This window comes from Phascolarctos cinereus, unplaced genomic scaffold, assembly GCF_003287225.1.
Source record: "Phascolarctos cinereus isolate Bilbo 61053 unplaced genomic scaffold, phaCin_HiC Scaffold_5;HRSCAF=322, whole genome shotgun sequence".
Taxonomy (NCBI): domain Eukaryota; kingdom Metazoa; phylum Chordata; class Mammalia; order Diprotodontia; family Phascolarctidae; genus Phascolarctos; species Phascolarctos cinereus.
This window is the reverse complement of record NW_027555958.1, coordinates 225,432,827-225,456,708: the sequence shown is the minus strand read 5'-3', so window position 1 is coordinate 225,456,708 and position 23,882 is coordinate 225,432,827. Positions and strand designations below refer to the sequence as shown.

General features: G+C 38.5%; 1 protein-coding gene and 1 long non-coding RNA gene across 3 annotated transcripts in view; one reads left to right on the top strand and one right to left on the bottom strand.

The window, feature by feature from the left end:
- RCAN2 (regulator of calcineurin 2) overlaps nucleotides 1-23,882 on the bottom strand; it is a 355,633-nt gene that overhangs the window by 324,066 nt on the left and 7,685 nt on the right. The window lies entirely within an intron of this gene.
- LOC110213523 (uncharacterized) lies at nucleotides 1,685-22,333 on the top strand. The gene is made up of 5 exons (XR_002326022.2): nucleotides 1,685-2,983; nucleotides 8,468-8,681; nucleotides 18,124-18,212; nucleotides 20,063-20,179; nucleotides 21,742-22,333. It is a non-coding gene; the product is annotated as an uncharacterized LOC110213523 (long non-coding RNA).

Below are 23,882 nucleotides of genomic sequence, written 5' to 3'. Positions count from 1 at the left end.
ACTTCTGGTGTCTAGCCATCTCATGCAACCCCATCATTTTCCAGGTAAAGAAACTTGAGACTCGAGAGGCCTAAGTTTGGGACTTAGCAAGGTGGCACAAGGAAGAAAATGGCAGAGCTGGGATTCAAAATTAAATCACCCTCTGCTATCAAATCCAGTCTTTTTGAGTGTGCCATTTTGTCTTCCAAGAATGGTGAAGGAACCTGGGACAAGGGAAGAGAAAGGGATGTCTGAAAGCTCAGCTAGCCAAATAGAAGCAAATCCAAGGATAGCACCAGTCTTTTACCTCCCATTCTTGTCTCCTTTCCTCCTTACTGTTACGTCTCTAGCAAGCTGGACACCAGGGAACTCAGTAGAGATTCTTCATTTGCTTCTCACGCTATGTAAAATAGCTCCTGTGTCTACTGAGAACCTTCCCTGACTCCTAGTCTTTCCAGGTGCAAGTGTTTTTGTTAAGGCTACCTTGATGAGGAGCCTCCCTAGGCTTAGCAGACACAGACCATCATTTATAACCCTTCCAGCTGGGTAGAAATGGGGAGAGAATGAATGAATGAATGAATGAATGAATGAATGAATGAATGAATGAATGAATGAATGAATGAAGTAAAATAATTAATGGGGTATTTATTAAGCACTTACCCTGTGCAAGCACTAGAGATACAATCCCAAAAGCAGAAAATCCTTGCCCTCAGGGAACTTACATTCTAATAGGGAAATACTACACAAAAAAAGGGGAAGGTAGCCAGGGAGGAATAATTTGTTATTTAAAAGTTAAAGGGATAGTGAGTAGGCTGTAGGGAAGTAAACTGATATGCCCCATCCTGGAAAAGGGCAGTTGGTTTAACTGTGGTTGGTGATTCCAGAAGTGGAGGGCAGGAAGACTTTAGCTTTTGCTGGATTGCCTAGTCTCAGAGAACCCAGGGTCATTTCTACCCCCTGATGGGGCATTAGAGGAGGAATTTAGTGGAAAGTAGTTTTTTTTTCCTAATTGTCATCTCTGTGTTGAGGATTCTCACATATGCTTACTCACTTTTAACCTCTCTCTTAACCTCCAGACTCACATCTCCAACTGCCTATTTGGCATCTCAAACTGGATACCTGTAGACCTCTTAAACTCAACATGTCCAAAATTGAACTCATTATCTTTCCCTAATTACTATCCTACCTTCTTGATTACTATCTAAGGCACCACCATTCTACCAGTCCCCCAGGCTCACAACCTAGGTGTCATCCCTGATTCCCTACTTTTACTCTCCATATTCAATCTGTTGCCAAAACCTATCATTCACCTTTGTGATATATCTTGAACATATTTCTTCCCTCCTCTGACACTGCAACTACCCCAGTGGAGACCCTCATCACCTCACAGAGGGACTATTGCAATAGCCCCAAAACTTATCTCCCCAATTCAAGTCTCTCCTTATTCCAGTCCAACCCTGACTTAGCTATCAAACTAATCTTTCTAAAGGGCAGATCTAAGGGCAGCTAGGTGGTGCTGTGGATAGACTACCAGCCCTGAAGTCAGGAGGACCTCAGTTCAAATCCAGCCTCAGACACATAACACTTACTAGCTGTGTGACCCTGGGCAAGTCACTTCACCCCATTGCCTAGCAAAAAATAAAAATAAAGAGCAGGTCTGATCATGTCACTCTCTACCATTACCCCCCACTCTAATTCAATAAACTCTAGTGACTCTCTATGACTTCCAAGATATAACACAAAATCCACTGTTTGACATCCAAAGTCCTTCATAACCTTGTCCCCTTCCTACTTTTTCAGTTTTCTTACATCCTTCCTTCCTTGCCTCAAGATACTGTGTTATCCAGAGACACTAGCTTCCTTGCTGTTCCTGCAACAAGACTCTCCATGTTTCACCTCAGCATATTTGTACTGGCTACCCGCCCCCCATGCTTGGAATGTTCTTCTTCTCTGCCTTGTTACTGTTTGTCCTTCATTTTCAAAGAAGACTAATGACATCATGGGTGATGCCTTGACTTGGACGTGAATTGGATTTAAGTGAGAGCGGTTGCACAAAGTTGTCCCCCTCACTCTCTCTTCCAGAGTCATCAAAGTCCAGTGGCTGGACAAAAGTCAAGAAGACTGGCAATGGCCCAGGATGCAGTGTATGACCTTGGTATCTTCCATGTCTGACCAAGCTCTAAGTGCCCCACAGCACCTGCTTAAGCCTCCTTCGTGACTGTTGGAACAAATTGTTCTCATCTGCTCGTTCCTCTGGGAGAATTACTTGGCTGCCTTCAAGTCCCAGCAAAAATCTCACCTTCTAAAGGAAGCCATCCACTTTAATACTAGTGACTTCCTCTGTTGCTCATTTCCAATTTATCCTGAATATATCTTGTTTGTGCAGAGTTGTTTGCACGTTATCTCCTTGCTTTTGACTGTGAGCTCCATGAAGGAAGGGATTATGTTTTGCCTATCCCCACTACTTTAGCACAATGGCTGGCATGTAGTATATGCTTAATAAATGCTTGTTGATGACTTTTTAAAATACTGAAAAACATGGGGATATGTGTTTATATAAGAAGGATTTACTTTAAGTATGGAGAAGTTCTTTCACATAGATAGATTCAGACCATGAAAGCTGGAAAGGACCTTAGCGATCATCTAATACAAACTCCTCATTTTATAAATGAGGAAAATGCAGCCTAGAGAGCTGAAGGGATCTGACCCAAGGTCACATATCTGGGAGTTCCATTGTGGGGGGGGGGCGGAGAGAAGAAGGGTAACAAAGCTTTGGGATTGGAAAGTTTTTAAAAATTGAAAAGAAGGGTCTGAGTATTTATGAAGCTAGATAAAGCATTTATTAAATGTGCCAGGCACTGTTACTGGGAATATAAATACAAACAAAAACATAAACAGTTCCTGCCTTCAAAAAGCATATATTCTAATAGTGCCATATAAAGGGAAGACAACTTATCAACAACTTGAGACTTCCATACTTCAATGGACAGCCCATCTCAGCAATGTGAGTATGCCCTTTATTGATGCAGATTGTAACACATTACTGTCTACCCATCCTGTGAAATTTTTGCCTGTATCCTTCCATAAACCCTTTATGGTTTGTCTATCACTCTAGATGCTTTCCTCTACATCTCCACGCAGCTCCACAATGGAGCCCATGAAACTATCCATCAATCATTCCCCCATCCTTGTTATGTGACCAGTCCATCCTTGTTTTAGTTACGCATCTCCTGGGTAATGTGTTTTCTACAGTTTTTCCTGTCCTCAATTTGTAATGCATTGCAGCTAACACATCAGCCTCATGTGTTTCTGCATTGTTCTTTGGATGACCTTCAACTTAGCTCTTCACAGACTGTATTGTTCCATATTATATTTAGTATTGCTAGAAGAATATTGTTTGAAAAGATGGGCCTCTGTTTCAGGCCTAAGCTGGTGAGTCCTTAAAAGTACTGAACAACTTGATTGTTCTAATTGACATCTTGATTGCACTAATTTGATAGTATCTTGCATTTCTGCTAGAGCTTTTTTTTTTTAATGAAGAAGTAAAGTGAGTCATTTTTAAGATGACAATTCTAACTAGGGCTTGTATAACACAATCTCTGATTCACTACCATTGACAGCATTTTTTTTTTCAGGGACAAAAGACTGAAAGAGACAGAAATGGTACTGTGTGTGGTACAGGATATTCTAGCTTTTGGCCTAGTTTAAGAAAGAATCATTACCTACTAATGGGTATGAAGGGCAGGATAGGCTTTCTAATTCAAGGTTAGCGAGATGAATATGGAGGTAGAAAAATAGATTAGATAGATAAATAGATAGCTGATGGATGGATGGATGGATGGGTAGGTGGGAAGGTAGATAAGTAGATACAAAGATAAACAGACAGAGAGATAGATGGATAGGTAGACAGGTAGACAGATAGTTGATAGAGAGACAGATAGAGAGATAGATAGACAGATAGACAGATAGATAGATAGATAGATAGATAGATAAACAGACACAGAGCAAGCATTATTAAATGCCTACTACTCTATGCACCAGGCACTGTGCCATGTTCTGGAGAGAAGAAAACAAGCAAAAAAGATAGTCCCAACTCACAGGCAGGTAGGGGGGCATAGTGCATAAAATGCTAGAGCTGGAGTCAGGAAGACCTAAGTTAATCTTGCTCCAGACACTTACTGATGTGTTTGGACACATCAGTTGTGTGATCCTGGGCAAGTCACTTAATGTCTATGTGCCTCAGTTTCCTCATCTGTGAAATGGGAATACCAGGATTGTTCTGAGGATAAAATGTTACAATATTTGTAAAATACCATATAAACATTAGCTATTATCATTATTTCTAATTAAAAAATGACACAAAAAGGAGAGCTAGGAAGGGGTGTGTGTGTGTGTGTGTGTGTGTGTGTGTGTGTGTGTATTTTGGGGGAGGGATGGGAAGAGAGGTATCTGGGTGGAGACAAAGTGGCTGGTAAGGAAGAAAACACATCCACAGAGTGAACTGACGCATAAGTAAGGTGAAACATCCCTGGAGCCCTTCTTGAAATAGTGGTTGAGAAGAGAGTCACTAATAAAGAGAAAGGAGCCTCAGGGAAGAGCTGATATTTATATAATACTTTACATATATTATCTTTTTCGACCTTCACAACAACATTGTGAGACAAGTATTGTAAGACAATTATCCACATTTTACAAATAAGGAAACTGAGGCTCAGAAAGAGTAAGCACATGACCCAAGATCACAGAGTAAGCATTTGTGCCAGATGTGAATCTAGGTTAGCCAGCTTTCTGTCATGCCACACTTCCTCTCTTCAATCCACTGGTTCTACAATGTATGGATAATATAAGCTTCTGAAGGGAAAAAGGGCAAAAATTACTTTAAAATAAAATTTGGAGAGATCAAAAGGCTTTTAATCTAGAGGCAGCTAGGTGGTGCAGTAGATAGAGTGCTGAGTTCTAAGTTCAAATCCTGCTTCAGATACTTACTAGTTGTGTGACCCTGGGCATGTCACTTGACTTCTATCTTACTTTCTTCAACTGTAAAACAGGGATAATAATAGTATCTATCTCCCAAATTATTGTGACAATTAAATGAGGTAATATTTACAAATTTAGTATCATACCTGGCACATAATAGGCACTTAATAAATGCTTATTTCCTCCCTCCCCCAACTTAATAGGCAACTTGAAGCAACTGTATGCAAAATAACTTTTCACACCAGCAAGGAAATTCCAAAGCTATGATGGTTGCTCTGGCAACAAAAGTGGCCTTTCTTCTCTTATCAGTGGGCAGCTACCTTATCCTGGAGGGCAGCAAGGTGGCTCACTAGATAGAGTGCTGGGCCTAGAATTTGGAAAACTCATCTCCCTAAGTTCAAATCTAAACTTACTAGCTGTGTGACCCTGGGCAAGTCACTTACCTCTGTTTGCCTCAGTTTCCTCATCTGTTAAATGAGCTGGAGAAGGAAATGGCAAACCACTCCAGTATCTTTGCAAGAAAATCCCCAAGGGGGGTCATGAAAAGTCACACATGACTGAACAACAACAACATTATTCTGGGGATTGAGGAAGTGGGGGAGGCAGGAAGAGCAGTACATTTTGAACCATGAAGGAAAAAGGAACTAGGAAGCCTGGCTAAAGCTATCTGATCCTCCAGGAAGAAAAGAGAAAAGCAAAAGAGGGATGAAAAAGATATCCAGGATGATAAAGAAAAAAAGCAAAAGAGGGTCAGGGGTGGTGGCAGGGGGCGAGAATGAGGGATAAAACAGACAGAAACTGCTGCTACGGGCTTGAGGCAGTGGGGAGAAGCAAGCTTATGTGAGAATGTATACAACAGCTCTATTTTCAATCAGGAAACTAAAAGTCAACATGACAACATGTGAGGAGAGTGGGTGCACAACGAATATCCCAAAGGAAGGCTTTCCTGTATTCCCAATTGATATTTATATGCCGTTTCTTCCCTCCCTGGCCCCCATGCATTCCAACCCCCTCCCCCAACACTGGAACAGTAGTTTGCCAGCACCTTTACCTCCTCGGTGTCTACGATGAGATAACAAGAACTCACCCTAGCGCTCCAGCTTAGATAAAACCAGACTGAAAATTTTGTTGCAATCAGTTATATTTACTACCCTTCAGTGAATTTTTTCTTCTACAAAGGTCAAGTGCTCAATGTCTCTCCCTTTAGGGGAAAAAAAAAGTATGAAACAATAAGGTGACACATTTGAAATCAGAAGACTCAGTTTTAAATTCAAGCTCTGTTTGCTGTCTCTCTCTGAACTTGGAGAAGTTTCTTTACCTTTGATGAACTCAGTTTCCTTATCTATAAAAAGACATGGTTAGACTAGGTTACCTAAATCCTCTGAAATCACAGAATGGTAACAACTAACATTTATACAAATTTTAAGATGAACAAAGTTAATATTTATACAGATTTTAGGATTAATAAAGTTAACATTTATATAGCACTTAAGGTTTACATGTTATCTTATTTGTTATCTCACCACAATCCCGTCATGTAAGTGTCATTATTATCCACATTTTATAGATGAAGAAGCTGGGGCTGAGTGACTTGCTTAGCATCATACAGCCAGGAAGTTACAGAGACACATTTGAATTCAGGTCTTTCTGATTATAAGTGCATTTTATTCACTATGCCACCTAGCTATATCTCAGACAGACACACAGCCAGAAGAGGCCTAAGGCCATCTAGTCTCACCTGTATCAGGCCAAAAAATATTTTTTTAAATTAAATTTCATTTTTCAAATGAAAACCTGCCTTCTCTCCCTTCTTCCTCACTTCCATTTCTCCTATGAGTAAGCAGGTAAAACAAAATCCCTATTACAGTCAAGCAAAGCAAATTTCTGCACTGCGGGCCAAGAAATCTTCTTTATGATACCCCCCAAAAAGAGCGAAGAGAACCTACTACCTCCCTAAGCAGTTCAATCTAATTGTTTAGTCATTTTTCAGTCATGTTCAACTCTTTGTGGCCCCCTTTGCGGTTTTCTTGGCACAGATACTGGAGTGGTTTGCTATTTCCTTCTCCAGCTCATTTTACAGGTGAGGAAACTGAGGCAAACAAGGTTAAGTGACTTGCCCAGGGTCACACAGCTAGTTAGTCCTTGAGATCATATTTAAAGCCAAAACTCTAGTTGCGAGGAACACCAGAAAGCAATTTATAATATGATCCCTTCATTTTTAGCTTTGACAATGATGCAAAAAATGCTAGATTTGGAGTCAAATGGCCTGGATCCAAATTCTGCCTTGTGTGTAATCTTAAGCAAATCACTCACCCTCTCTGGATCTCCAGGTTTTTTTGTTCACAAATTGAGGGTTGGACTGGATGACCTTCGAGGTCCCTTCAGCTCTAAGGTAACAAAATCAAGGTAAAGTTATCAGGAGGGCCCACTTTCCCTCTAGCAGTCACAGTTTCAACTCCAAGTCTGATAAAATAAAAGAAATGAGGGAGGAAATGTATATGGGTTCTCTTAAATTTTTCTAATGTTGTGTTATATATACATATGTATGACATTTAAGTGTCTACTTTTAAATATATTCTTGTAGATTTCTGTTTTATTTTAGTGAGTGACAAAATGAATCCAAAAGAATCCTAGTTCCCAGCATGGAAAGGACTTAAGTGTTCATTTAGTCCAGCTTTTTATTTTATAGACGAGCAAGAAATACAAAAAAAAAAAAGTTAGCTTACTTGCCTAAGGTGACATAGCCAGTAAGTAGAAAAGGCAGGATTCAAACCCAGACCTTCTGATTCCAAATCCAAGACTCTTCCCACTACATCACATAAATAGCCCTTGGTGGGGGATAAGCTCTATAACTTTTTCTCCCATGTAACATAGATAGTCTTTCTCCAATGATCTAATTATTCCTTATCTATCATCCATCTATCTATCAATCTATCATCTATCTATCCATCCATCCGTCTTGCTTTCTGTATTCATCTATCACCTGTCTGTTCATCCATCTATCTATCCATCTATCACTATCATGATCTAGTTATCTATCTGTATTTTATAGAATATATTAATAATTAATTGTTAATTAAAATATTAATAATAAATACTAATGTATTAATAATTACTATATCCAATCGCTACTGAAATTATAGATCTTTAAGCTACTCTATATTGATTTGTTTCTTGTTTCTGTTTATATAGCTACATATATACAGATGCTTTGTATCTGTGCGCGCACATGAGCGCACGCACACACACACACACAATCTGAAGCTCAATATGAACTCAGGTCTTCCTGATTCCAGGTCATTCTCTCTATCACCGTTATCAACTAGCTGCTTCTAAAATGTCTCTTACACACTTTTTAAATTTTAAAGGGCTCTGTGCTGCTGTAGCTTACTGTATTGTTACTCTACTATATTGTGTGTGGGGTGGGGGGGGGTTTAAAGTCCTGTCTACCTACACTCCCATTCCTCTCCAAGATGGCTTTTTTTAACCAAATTTTATTTGTTCTTGCCAGGCCCCTTGGAATGGTGGTTAGAGGGCTGGCCAAGTTCTAAGTCTGTGACCCTGGGCAGGTCACTTCACTACCGAGTGCCCCAGGCTCCCCAAACCACTGATGGTCAGGGGAGGGAGTCCCCACAACAGGACCTTCCCATGCTGGTGAAATCACAATCCCAGACAAAATGTTTTCTGTTTGTGTACATGAACAGAGCTCCACTCTCCTGAGACCTGTAAGTAAATATGGAATGCCATACTCTATTTTTGTGGTTGTTAGCTTGACCATTCTGTTTATGCATTCTTTTGCTGCAATAAACTCATTTCTATATCGAATGGAAAAGGATTTGTTGACTTTTATGTTCCTAATTTCAATGGTTTAAATAAAATTAGTAGAGTTGGAAGGGACCACAGAGGTCAGGTAGTCCAAACCCCCTCATTTTGTAGAACTGAGATCCAGAGAGACAGTAAATTTCCCAAGGACAAACAGAGAATTAACAAAAAGAATTAGGATCTGAACCCAGGTCCCCCCAATGTGAAAGCCAGCATTCTTTCCAATGCACCACAGCTAGATGATATTTCAGAGGCTACTTCACAAGTGCTGGCATCATATGAACATCACCCGAGCCTGAGCCCCAGCATCCAACTGAGGTTTGACTTGGCTTCTAACATGATGTTCCATTCTTCTCTGGAAGAACACCATTCGAGACCCCAGTGAAGAATTCTTCCTCTGTGTGTGTGTGTGTGTGTGTGTGTGTGTGTGTGTGTGTGGCAGGAGGGGAAGGTTTGCATATCTCCTTCATGCTTTGTCCAGATCATTCATACATATGTTGTTATTTACAACAGTTGGCAAAATGAGTAAGCTTAGTGCAATTTTAACATCTTCTTCCATATGGTTGAGCATTTTTGTTGTTGCCTGGAATAGCTGGCACATTCTGTGGTTCCTGAATGTGTGGTGTTTATGAGAAAGAAAGAGAAGGCAATGTCCAGATTCTAATGTAGCCCCTACCCCCACCCCCTGAAGACTATATCCTTTCTACAGTTTTGTTTCCTTCACTTAAATTCTGAACTAAGATGCTCCAGTGGATTCAGAAACCATGCACTAAGTCCCTACTGTGTAAAAGAGGAATATAGGAATGAGATGAGACAAAACCTATAATTAAAGTATGTATAGTCTAATAGGGAGGGGAGACAAAACCATATAACATGTATGTGAGCAATTATAATCGCTGTTGTTGTTCAGTCATTTCAGTCATGTCCAACTCTTTGTGACCCCATTTGGAATTTTCTTGGCAATGATAATGGAGTAATTTACCATTTCCTTCTCCAGCTTATTTTACAGAGGAGGAAACTGAGGCAAATGGGGTTAAATGACTTGCCCAGGGTCACACAGCTAGTAAGTGTTTGAGGGTACATTTGAACTCAGGTCTTCCTGACTCCAGGCCTGGTGCTCTATCTACTGTGTCACATAGTTGCCCCCGTAAGTGATTATAATACCAGGTAGAATATGATTAAATGCAAAGGAGAAATCAAAAAAAGTGGACAAAAATGTGAAGAGTGAATGATCACTTTCATTTGGGAAGACTTCCTGGAGAAGGTAGCCTCTGATATAGATATGTATTTTGTTTACATATGTATATGTACATGTATAATGCATATACATTATCTCATTCAATGCCTATAACTGCAAGATATATCACCATTTTACAAGATAAAATGAGATGATGTTTTAATTACTTATTGTCATTCACTAGGCATTAAGTTCTGTTGGTATCGTTGAAACCTGGTACCCTCTAAATTCAGTACCATGGAGAAAAGTCAATCTCCCTCCCATAGTTATAGCTGTCCACATGTCCTCTGACACTTCCCTGGGGATTTGAAAGAGTGGAATATGTGAGGGTTTGATCCCAAACAACCATGGATTTCAGTCCTAGCAACCACCTTGTTGTAATTAAAGGTTTCAGTGTTTTTAGCTCATCTAGAATCTAGGTCAGTTCTTTCTTTCTCTTGTAAACAACATGTGGCACCAGAATTGGAAGATTAATTTTGGACTGTCTTGAACTATGGCTTTAAACAACATGGGAGGAAAAAAAAGAGAAAGGGAAAATTTCTTTCTTAAATCTACCTAGAGTGAACAGACAATGAGGCATCATGGCGAAGTATGAAAGAACAGTGGTTCTGTGATTCTATTTGAATAGTGGGTTCAAATCTTCTCCCTGATGCTTACTGCTTGCGTGCCCTTAGGCAAATCACTTAATCTCCTTGTGCCTTAATTTCCTCACCGGTAAAGTGATGCAGTTGGACTAGATTACCTCCAAGATCCCTTCCAGTAACAATCTATTATTTACTAGCCCTGCAGAAGGAGATGTTCCTCAGATTGTAACTAATTGAAAATGCTTTAATGATGAACTGGTCTCAGGAATTTGATGAACATGGCAATCTATTTTAAAAAATCCAAGGATTTGGAAAGACATGTATGTCTTTAACCCCAGAGTTTTTAAAAAAATGAAGGAAACTAATAGAGGATTTTCCCAGTGGTTGAAAGGCATTTGGGAAAACTGATTGACTCAGATTAGAGATCAAATTGTGGTAGGAACAAAAGCAGAAAATTAAAAAAAAACATGAAACACAAGAAACCACATATTTAATACTGTTGAAGATGATTAGAATTTTCAGAACCGTGAAGGCTTCTACCAAAGCTCCATTCCTACTGTTACAATTCTCTGCTGGATCTCTCCACCTGGCATCCAACTAATTCCTTCAATTCAACACACCCCAAAATGAACTCATCAACTTACCCCACAAAATCCTTACCTCCCCACATCTACCTTTCTAATGATGACACTGCCATCTTCTTGGGTCTGGGGTTTAATCTCATCAATCTTTGACTCTTCCCTTACCTTTTCCCTCACTTCCTTTTGCTAATCAATTTCCAAGAGCTATGAATTCTACTTTTCAGTATCTCTCCTATCTGTCTATTCAACAACAATACAATAAAATTTACTAAGGATTACTATGTGCATGACGGTGTGCTAATGGGGATACAAAGGCAAAAAATTACATAGTTCTTAACCTCAAAGAGCTTATGATCTTTAAAAATATATTTTATTCATATTTTTGTTTTTACATTATCTGCATTTCTCTCAGTATCCCTTCCCCTTTCTAGAGGGCTATCTTATATAACAAAAGATATTTTAAAGAAAAAAAAAGAAATAAAAGAGAAAAATCAGTAAAAAAATGACTCAATACATTTAAAAAACTGAAAACATATACAGTCAGCCATATGTGTAGACCCTAACACCTTTGCAAAAGATTGGGGCATGTCTTCATCTATCTTTTCTTTGGGCCTATGCATGTTCTTTGTAATTCTGCAACATGCACTTTCTTTTTTTTAAAATAAGTTTTTATTGATCTATTTTGTTTTTTATATTACCAAAATTTCCCCCAGTTTTCCTCTTACTCCTCCTTCCAAAGTGACATCCCATAGACTAAATAATATTTTTAAAGACAAAAAGAAAAAGAGGAAAAATTCAGCATAACTGATCAATATACAAGCCTGAAATTTTGTGCAATGTGGAACACTTGTGGATTTCTTACTTCTGCAAAGGGGTGGAGATGTCTTCTTATATCTAGTCTGCTGATTCTTGCTTGTTCTTGGTAATTTTGCAGCATTCACTTTTGATTTGATTCTGCACATGGATTTGGTTGTTTTCTATATGCATCATTGTAGTCATTTTGTATACTGTTTTCTTGACTGCTTACTTTTCTCTGAATTAATTCATGTAAGTCTTCCTGTGCTTCTCTATAGTCTTCCTTTTTTTTTATAGCAGAGTAATATTCCATTACAAACTTTTTACCACAATGTGTTTAGCCATTTCCCAGTCTATGGTCATTTACTTTGTTTCCAATTCTTTGCTACCACAAAAAGTACTGTTATAAATGTTCTGATGCGGTGACTTTCTTCTTATCAATGAATTCTGTAGGGTATTTTCCTAAAAGTAGAATACTTTGATTGGCATAGCATTAATGCTATAAATTAACTTTGGTAGTATTGTCATTTTTGTAATATTGACATGGCTCAACCATGGCCACTGAATATTCCTCCAGCTACTGAATACTTGCATCAATTCAACTACAAAGTGCTCCTTAAAGAGAATGATTTCAGTAAGAATAGATAAGGAAGGAGTTCCTTTCTGGTCTTCATCTGAAAAGTGGAGTAGGGATGCTCTTATTGCTATCACCATAATTATCAACACCCACCTAGCCTATTGTGTAAAGTTTTTAACAAATCTAGCCTCCAGTCTCCCCCTTTTGATTTTACTTTTCATTATTTCCTAGGTCTTCTTCCTGATCCAGTGTTTTGATTATGTTTTAGCTCTACTCAGAAACCTTCAGTGTCTATCTGTTGACTGTCAGACATTTGTTCAGTTCCTGCTAAGTACTATATGTGTCTCAAAGTCTTAGTACTACAGTTTTCACACTTTGTATTTGAAATGTTTCTTTGACTTGCTCTTAGATAAGACTCGCACAGATGTTTATACAGAGATTTCCTGTACATAAAAATATGAAAGTTTTTTTTCCTCTTGTGGTTCAAAATTTTTAAATGTTTGGAAATTTTACAGAAGGCTCTAATAAGAATGTGCACTTATCAGGGTTGAGCTCCTTCCAACTGAGTCAGATTTTGACATCAACTATGGGAGATCTGAAAGGGTAAATTCATTTTACATGTTTCTGTTATCACAATCTTTCTTTTAAACATAGAAATTTTAATAAAAACAATAATGAATATTAATATGACCACTTAAACCTATTTAATAACATTTACACTTAAATTCATTTCGATGGATAAAAGATCCTAACTAACTAAATTCTCTTTACGTATTATGAAGTTGCTAGTGGATACAATGCTGTACTCGGAATCAGAAAGATTTCTCGCCTGAGTTCAAAACTGGCCTCAGACACTTATCAGTTATGTGACCCTGAGCAGGGCACTCTGTTTGCCTCAGTTTCCCCATCTGTTAAATGATCTGGAGAAGGAAGTGGCAAACTACTCCAGTATCTCTGCCAAAAAAATCCCAAATTGGATCACGAAGAGTCAGATACAACTGAAAATGACTGAATAACAACAATCTTACCCAACAACCCACCTGCTCTCTCCCACTCTCCGCAGTGGAAGCATTCCCTTAAAATAACAAACATGTATAGTCAGGCAGAACAAATCAATGCACTAGTCATGTCTGAGAATGCACATTTGATCCCGTACCTCTAGTCTCTCACTTCTCTGCCAAGGAGGGGAGGATTTGTTTCATCATACGTATTTTTAATTCATGATTGGCTATGGCTCTGAGCAGAGTACATAGTTCTTTCAGAATTGTATCCCCTCACATTTCTGTTGCGGTCATCCCCAATGATCTGCTAACCTCTCTGTACATCAGTTCATACAAGTATCTCCATGTTTCTCTGAATCTGTCATATTCTTCATTGCTTATGAAGTAACAAAATTCCATTACCCTAACATACCACAGTTTGTTCTATCATTCTCCAACTGCTGGAGACCTATTTTGTTTCCACTTCTTTGCTACAACAAAAAGTGTTGCTATAAATATTCTTCCACATATGGGTCCTTTCCCTCTGACCTACTATTAGGTATATGCCTTGTAGTAGTCTTACTGGGTTAAAGGGTATCTACAATTTAGTGACTTTTTAGATATAATTACAAATTACTTGTCAGAATAGTTCAATTCATCACTACCTCTCAACCACTTTAGTTTAATAATAATGAAAAGAATAATAACTAGCATTTACAGACTGTCAGCTAAGTGCCAGTCACTGTGTGTTAAGTGCTTTATAAATTATTATAAATATTATAATTTTATTTGTATATAAATATACAGTAATATTACAATTATATTATTATAAAATTATATTTATATATAAAAACATGTGATGTTAAAATTACATTTTATAAATATAAAAATTGATATTAATGTTTAATTTATCCTCTCAACAACCCTGGGTACTATTATTATTATCCCCATTTAAGAAATGGGCAAGTTAAGTAAGTGACTTGACCAAAGTCATATAGTTATAAGTCTGAGACCATATGTAGACTTCAGTCTTCCTGACCTTAGGACTAGAACTCTACTGTGCTACCGAGATGCCTAAAGAATACTATAGCATTGCTTCATTACATTTTCTAATTAGAAGTTTCTATTTCACCATGGAATGAAGAGAGGGGTATTCAGCCACCATGGAACAGAAATGGAGATTCCTGTCCAGCTGCTGAATGGAGAATGCTTTCCTCCCATAAGACTGATCTAGACTAAGTAGCTTGGGAAGGTCCCTGAAGCAACGGAATATTGCTTCCATCACTGTAGGGAAGAGACTGAATCCTTTCAAGGGCAAAGACTATTCAGTTCTGTCTTTCTATCCCCAGTAGCTCACACAGTGCCAGGCACATAATAGGAATTTCACAGATTTTTGTTGATTGATTGACCTAAAATAGGCCTTGCACTGGCCTGCCCTTGTGGATAATTTCAGTTTTTAAAACATGGACGGCTGCTGGGGTAAACTTAGGATAACTGGAGGAATTGCCCATTTTGTTTATACTGTTCAACAGTGTCTGATCAGATTCTGGACTGTATCATGTGGAAGTAGTGCCATACTAAGGTCCCTTAACTGCTCAGATTCTAAATGCCGACCATTTAAATAGTTGAAGACAGCTATCATGGTGTTCCTAAGGCTTCCCTTTTATAAGTAAACATTCAAATTTCCTTAAATCAATTTTCAAATGGCATGTTTTTCAAACTCTTTCACCTTTTTAGTTATCTTCTAGGCCAGGATTTTTTTTTTAAGGTCAGGAATTCTTAACCTAGAATCCATGAATTTTTTTTAAATATCATAATAGCTGTTGTTGTTCAGCTATTTCAGTTGTATCTGGCCTTTTGGGTCCCCATTTGGGGTTTTCATGGCAAAGATACTGAAGTGTTGGCCATTTCTTTCTCTACCTCATTTTACAGATGAGGAATCTGAGGCAAATAGGTTTAAGTGACTTGACCAAGGTCACCTCACTTGTAAGTGTCTGAGGCCAGATTTGAACCCAGGAAGAAGAGTCTTCCTAACTTTAGGCCCCCACACTCTATCCACTGAAATCACCTCGCTGCCCCACTTGATAGCTGTATTTCAGTATAATTGGTTTTCTTTGTAATTCTATATGTTTCTCTGAGAAGAGAAAGTTTCACTAGAACCAAAGGGGTCTATGACACAAATAAGATTAAAGGATCCTTGTTCTATACTGCACAAGGCTGTCCATATCGCCTCTTGACACCCAAGACTATGTGAGTGACGCCTATGATACTCAAACTGCACACTATGTTCCAAACAGAGCCTGACCAAGGTCAAGCCAAGTAGGACCCTCACCTCTCTTATTCTGGATACCATGGCTCTAGTCACATACCCTAAAGCGGCATTTTGAGTTCTATTATTATTGTTTCCATTACATACAATCATGCTGTATTCTCCAGAGCAATTCCGCATCACTGACAGATGGTTTGGGGCCACTAAAAGCACTGCACAATTTCACAGGCTCAGTCTAGCCAAATACCCTTCTTCCTCTCCCTTAACCTAGGCTCGGCTCATTGTTTCTTCAAAATGGCTACAATTTGGCATGTTACTTATCCGGTTACATGTCATAATCTGGACAATATCTGTTTTACAGCTACCTTACCTTTACTGTATAGAGGGTTTGGTCAATCATGACATTATGTGTGTGGAATTTGCTTAAGAAAACTTAATTCTGTGACACATTCCAACTAGGAACCTAGAATAGGCAGTGAGATGGCACTGCCAGGTCCAGAGCACTGGACCTAGAATCTGAATAAACCTGAGTTCAAATCCAACGTCAGACACCAACCTCAGTTGTGAATCCCTGGTCAAGTCACTTAACTTCTGTCTGCCTCAGTTTCCTCCTCTGTAAAATGGGAATAATAATAGAACCTACCTCCTAGGATGATTGTGAGGATAAAAAGTAAGAATATATTTGTGAAATACTATATAAATGCTAGCTAGCAGCAGTGGTAGCAGCAGTAGCAATAGTAGTATTTTATCTGTACAAATGAGTGTTTGGAGAATTTCATTTTAAAAAAGCCCTTTTTTTGTTTCGACTTCATGTACTACACAATTCTATACTATTAAATTCTCAACTCATTTCAATAAACTTTTTTTTTTAATTTAGTTTTAGTTTCAAATTCTCTCCCTCCCTTTAACCCCTCTCCCACCCATTAGGAAAGTAAACATTTATTGAACTTCTATTACATGCAAGACACTATGTTAGGTGCTTGGGATACACAAATAAAGAAAAACAAAAACAAAAACAAACAAACAGTCCCTGACCTCAAGAGTCTTTCAGAGAAGATGTGATATGTCCACAAGTAAATAAATCAAAATTAGATTCAACGTAATTGAGGAGGGAAAGAACACTAGTAACCAAAAAACTAATAAAAAACCTTCTGGAGGATGTGGTTCCTGAACTGTGCCTTGAAGGAGGCTACCAATATATCTCCTTGCTTAAGGCCTCCCTTTATGTCAATCAATATTCAGTAACTTACTGAACAAAGTAATCTCCATACTCTTGTCTACTGTAGGTGTATAATTTTGATACATACATGAGAGATACCTTATATATGGAAAATCCCAGAGACTTCATTTTTGCCTACCAAGCTAGATACTTTTTAAAGGTCAATAAATAGTAAACACAGAGGATCTTCTACCCTTTGTAATTTTCTGTCAATCATGTGGCCCTAAAGATGTGCCTAACTCTTTGCACAGTATCCCCTGCAAAGCCTGCCTGATCCTTATTCATTTTTTCATCAAGAATACTCTGGATCACTAACACAAAGACTTTAGAGAAACAAGAAAGTATGCATATGGATCTAACCAAATGTTCTGAGATTAAATTGGGTTTTTTGGCTGACATGTTATACTTTTGGTTTTGATGTCCACTAAAATCTTTGGTTCTTCAATTAAAAATAAAATCTTTATTGAGTACCTACCATGTAAAAGGCACACTGATAGACAGAAAGGGGACAAAATTATTGATGGATTTTCCACACATGTCCAGTTTATGGACAATTTATGAGAATTGTTGTCTACAGTACCTTCACAGGCTCCACAGTTTAAAAAAATTGTTTTCCAAGAAAACAACCCAGAATTTCAGTGAAATAGAAAGTTCCTGATAATATTAATCATGACTCTGAAGTCATTGCTGGGCATCATTCCACTAAGTCAGTTAAAGATTAGGGTGGGTGTAAGTGCCTGTTGGCTGACGAGAATGCTTTCCTTGTTGACCACGCACAGGAAAACCATCAGCAATTGCAATTTCCACCCTAGAATGACAAACTCTAAGTGTATGGGAAGATCTAGAATCTTGATAATTCTGACACTGGACTTTCTGTTCAAGCCTTTTTCCAGTGACACACTTGAAAGGCTAAGTGCCATGGGAGGGATTTGGGAGCCGAATGCCACTATCATTAGAGATGATGAAAGCAAAATTTCCCTGACCCTTTGGCTAAGAATAGTCCTATAGTCAGAGAGATGTAACTTCAACAGTGGTCATTCTCTTTAATGATAGACAAGATGCATGAATGCTATAATTCATGTTATTGCACTGAATCCTAATAGGTTCAATCTTTCATGAGGAAATCTATTGAAGCTTGAAAACAAAAGTGGCTACCACATTGAGCTTCAGAATCAAGACCTCCTCCTTTAAGGTATTCCTCTACCTTTTTTTTTAAAAACTCTACCCTACTCTATATCTCTGCCTCTTTCCTCTCCCCAGGAAACCATTTTTTTTTTTGGCCTTATAACCCCTTCCCTCAGGAGTTAGTTGTTCTTTCTCAGTCATTTCAGTCATGTCTGACTCTTTGTGACCCCATTTGGGGATTTCTTTGCAGACACTGAAGCAGTTTGCCATTTCCTTCTCTGGCTCATTTTACAGATGAGGAAACAGAGGCAAACAGGGTCAACTGATTTGACCAAGATCACCCAGCTAGTAAGTGTCTGAGGTCACATTTGAACTCAGGAAGTTGAGTCTTCCTGAATCCCAAGAGGCACTCTATCCATTGTGCCACATAGCTGCCCTGAACTGCACATAAGGTTGAATAATTCTGATATTTGAGGCAATGAGAACATTGGCTTTACTGTATTGTAGTTTTCTTTCCCTTGGTTGGGGGAAAAGGAAAATTATTTTAGGATAATAGATTTAGAATCAGAAGGGACCACAGAGATCATCAAGTCCAACCTCCTCATTTTACAGATGAGGAAACTGAGGCCCATAAAGGTCAAGTGATTTGCCCAGGTTCACACATGTAGTAAGAAACAAAGTTGAGATTCAAATGCCAAGGTCCTCTAACTCAAAAAATCCAGCACTCATTCCACTGCACTATAGATGACCCATTTAAAAAATAAAGAAAAGCAATCAACCCTAATTCTGGCCATGTTGTGCAAAAAACAGATAGAGTCATTCATTGCTAGTTCTAAAAGTGTGCAGCAAATCTTACATGCTTCATCATACAGAACAGTGATGAACTAACAAGCAGAATGAGACCAACATTTTGGACATGGCCAATATAGGAAATGGTTTTGTTTCCCTATACTTGTTAGAGGGTTTCTCTACCCTATCACTCCCTATCACCTTCCACCTGTTCCCATGCCCGAGGAGGTAAAAGAGACAAAATAAATAAATGCTTGATATTTGAAAAAAAAATGCCTAATAATTGAAAAAAATTTTAAAATAAATAAAAACCAAAAATTATCAGACTTTGACACAATTATTCCATTGTTAGAAATAAACCCTGAAGGTATTATCAAAAACAATCAAAAAGAGCCTGCTGTTCAGAGTTGTTCACAGCAGTCTTTTAAATGCTGGAAGCAATCTATTGTCCAACAATGAAGGAATAGCTCATTGAATTGCCGTGCATTAATGTACTGGAATACTATAATATGATTAAAATTAATGAGTGTTAAGGAATAAAAAAAATCCACAAAGGCCTTTATGAAATAATGTGAAGAAAAAGTAGAACTAGAAATAACTATGACCATAGAAGAGGAAATTTGAATGACAATAAATAAACCAAAGAATCAGAAGGGAAGAGAAATGAGGAAATGGCTGAAAAATTGTTTATACCCTACGAATTAAAATCAACTAATTTAGATTTCTATTTCTAAGCAAAGTAAAACATTCCATTAAAAAAGACAGCCCACAGGAATATCGTGGAATAGACCCCAAATCCCCTATGAAACTGGAATTCTTCTAGGTTGCCTCAAGTAAGCCGGAGATTAGAGAAGCTATGAATGAACTTGATCCAGAATGTCCATTGGGTGAATCCTCAATTGGCCTGAGGGTACGCTGAGGCAGTAGCCACCAATGTCCAGGAGATCAGGAACTGGATGGAACAATCTGGTGTGTGCTGGCTCTTAGTCTAAAAAGAATCATGAAAGCTGAGTTGCCCTTGGGGAAATTAAGTTCAATAGGGTTAAAAAGTTTAGCTACCACTCAGTTTGGGACTGAGAGATCTTCTCCTTTATACTTTTCCAATTACTTACACTTTTTTTTTTCTAGATTGGTACATTCTCTTGCCATCTGGAGTGTGCAGCAAATAAGGACAAAAAGGAAAGAAAAAGCAGATGCTTAGACTCAGACATGTAACCACTATGGAAGCAGCTGAAAGAGGAAAAGGTGATTAAGATGCCAGTGCCACATACCTCTGAAGTCAGGCAGTCAAGTAGACTCAAGGACTAAAAGAATCAGGGAGTGCAGTGCCTCAAATTGGAGTTTAGAAATGAGAAAAGTTTAGTATAATTAGTAAAGAGAAAGCCCAGGGAGTTAACCACCTCCACCCCTTCACACACACATACACACCCCAGGTCATTTTCAAAGAGGAGCTTGAATTGCCAATAAATAAATAAATAAAATAACCAAGGTCAAAAACAAAAACAAAAACATTAAGCTTGGCTCAATGTTTCTTCACACACAGAAGAATTTTAACCACCAATCAATAATAGGCAGTTATTAGGTATTTACAATGTTCATTAATTACTCTGTGTTAGAGGTACTAAGAAGAATAAAACCAGTCCCTGCCTTCAAGAAACTTCTATTCTAATGAAAAGACTTCCTGTGAATATGTACCTACAAGACATAGAGAGAGTAAATGGAAAGCAAGCTTACTGAAATTCAGTAAGTCAGTCAGTCAACAGGCATTTAAAAACTGCTTGCTATGTCCCAGGCCTACACTAAGCTAGAGATATAAAGGATAACAACAGTCGCCAAACATAAGAATCTCACATTCTAATAGAATGATTCATGTAGGAATTTCTAGAAAGATCAGTGAAAAAGAGACTGGGGAAATGGGGGGGGGAGGACAGAAGGGTTCCTGAAATCCCATCACCCAATGGCTGCCTAATCTTTTAATCACAGAATTCAAGATGGAAAAGACCACAGAGGTCACCCTGTCCTACCCTACCCAAAGAATAAATCTTCAATAATTTCTACAACAAAAGACCTATTTGAAGCTCTCCAGTGACCAAGAACTCATTCGCTCTCCTACCTGGTTCCAGGCCATTGTTCTATTAGACAAGAATTAGCAAGGAATTTAGCATATCCTAAACTGAGCCACAGTTTGGTATAGTGGACAAAAAAATCAGCCTCAGAGTCAAGAAGACTTGGGTCCAGTTTACACATACTTACTCTAGCCATTTAACTTCTCCATGGTCCAGACAATTCCCTAGGGCCACAAGTTGTAGAGTAGGTTTGTTCTGCATGGAAAAGAGAATGTCTTCAAAGGGAGTTCCCTAGAGCAATATAACTACAAGTCTGCTCCCCTCCCACCATCTTTGCAAATTGTAGAGCTAGCAGAGGTCAGGATATGTTTGCATCAAACAGCTCATGTAAAAGGCGTCTCTAAATATACAGGTAGAATATAAGCTATGCCAGTCAGCAGAGGGAGTTTGCATCTGTTTCTAAGGCAAATTCAAAAGTAAGGATGATTGATAGGTCCAGACAAGAGTATATTTCAGAACCACCGAATTTTAGAGTTGAAAAGGACCTTAAAGAACATCTTGTCCAAGTTCCTCATTTGACAGATGAAACCAAAGCCCAGAATGAAGTGACTTGCCCAAGGCCATGCGGTCACAAGGGGGAGACTAGAATCTATGTCCGGCATAAATGCAATGCACTATACATCACTCTGGGCATATGTTGAGCTTCCAGGTTTTCCTAATCCATACCTGTTCTAATTTCAGAGCAGTCCTGGGGATGCTGATTTGGACTAAGAAAGCAAGATCTGCCAAAGAACCTGGCTCAGTCTCCTCTTATCCCCTGGGGTCCATATTCCCAAGGTAGTTCTCAGCATCAGTGTTCAGAGACTTTGATCATCTCAGAACTGGAACGGAACTTCCCATAATGACTGCAGACCAGAATGAGACCTGACACTTTACCTCCTGGGAGAAATAAAACTGCACCAACCTCTAGAATCCTGACAAGGAATCCAAAACAATCCTGTGTTAGCAGAGTATGGACAAGTGGACATGCCTTGAGGAGTCCACCTTAATCCTCCAGACTTTGCTACATGCTGTGGCTGCCTGCTCCCACTGTTCTCTCTGCCTCCCACCAGTGAGTTTCTCCTGGAACCTCTACTTAAAGGAAGGCCCCAGAACAGCTAACCATTTTCCAGATTTAACCCCCATGTGCCAATGGGTAAATCCCCATCCCTCCCTTTCCAGCCCCCACTAGAATGTACACTCCCAGAGGACAGGAACTGCTCTTCTTTTTACTTGTATTTGTATCTCCAGAGCTTAGCACAATGCACGGCACACAGTAAATGCTCAATAAATGCTTGTTGACTTGTCTATCAAAGTTAAAAACCGACAGATTATAACAGTTTACATTTATAAAGACCTTTAAGGTTCGCAACTTACTTTATGTTCATTATATCACTTCAGTCTCACAAAGATCTTACGAATTAGATGCTATTATCCCTATTTTACAGATAAGGAAACTGAGGCTCAGAAAAGGATGTGGCATAGCCAGCGTTTAACATACAACAGATCTTCATTACCCCAAGTCCTGCCCTACTTTCATTAGTCCAGGCCACCACCTTAATGCCACCTTGTCAAACTACAGCATTTTAAATTCTAAACAAGAGCTCTGAGGACGACTGTTGAACAAAATTAAATATTGAAAAACAGACCAGGTAGTAAAGTGAGTGCTACTGAATATCATTCCTGGCTAAAATGTAAATAGTCAGCCTAAGGTTGTGACTTTGTCACTGTGAAAGCCTGAATATTATTAGTGTCTTCTGCAGGAGACACATTTAGCATATTCATGAAACGTGGCCCGGTTGCACTTACCTTGTCAAGGCAAAAAGATTATTTGTTCTAGTTATTAGTTTTCTCCAGTAAATGAAGATGTTTTTGAACTCATACATGTAGATGTTTCCATTTTCCATTTCAAAGATCAACTGACCCTGTAATCAGTCAACTAAATTTTCTTAATCCTTATCCTTAACAGAAATGTAAACAGAGCCCTGATTCATGAATAGTAAGGCTGGGTAGATTGGGTGTCTGTCCCTGGGTGTGTTTTCCTTTGTGTCTATGATTGTCTTTCTGTTTGTGACCATGGGTGGGTTTGTGTCTTAATGTGGGTGTTGTTCCCTTGGAGGATCTTGTGCACCCTACTGAGCTGCCAACCCAGCTGAGGCACAGAGAACAGTAAAGAAATTTTGTTGGGATGAATCGTTGGCACAAAGTCAGTGAAGTTTCGCCTGGGTTCTCTGGCAAAACTTTCTGAGGTATATGTTCTCCTGGGGCACATTGGGTTATGGTCTATAGACTCCTTCAAAAATCCCAGGATTGTGACTGTATTGCAGACAACTCTTGTTCGTTGGTTTCAATCATCCAATCAACACGAATTCATTAAGCACCAATGATGTTCCTGGCACTGTGGTAGATACTGAGGTGGGAGGAAAGTGATGGAGGGAGGAAGAAAGACAAAAATAAAACTTAAGAAGTTTACATTTTATTTAATATTCATAGTATATCAAGACAGCTGATTGATTCAATCAATTTAATCTAACAGCTAGCTGGTTCAGAGTAGAATAAATTAACATTCAAGTAAGTTTGGGTTTTTTTGTCTGAATTGACAAGTCAATTTAATAAAAATGATCTATCTGGTAGCCTCATAGTATAGGGTAAAAGCAAGCAGTTATCCCAAGTAACCCTCAGTTTAGCCAACAAATTACAATTTGCACTATGATGATCCTCAGAAAGTCATAGATTGAACACTAAAGTCATACTTTAACTAAGATAGTTTAGTATGTTAGAAACAGCATATGTGTAGAAGAGTAATATGTCCAAATAAAAGGATCGCTCAGTGCAGAAGTTTA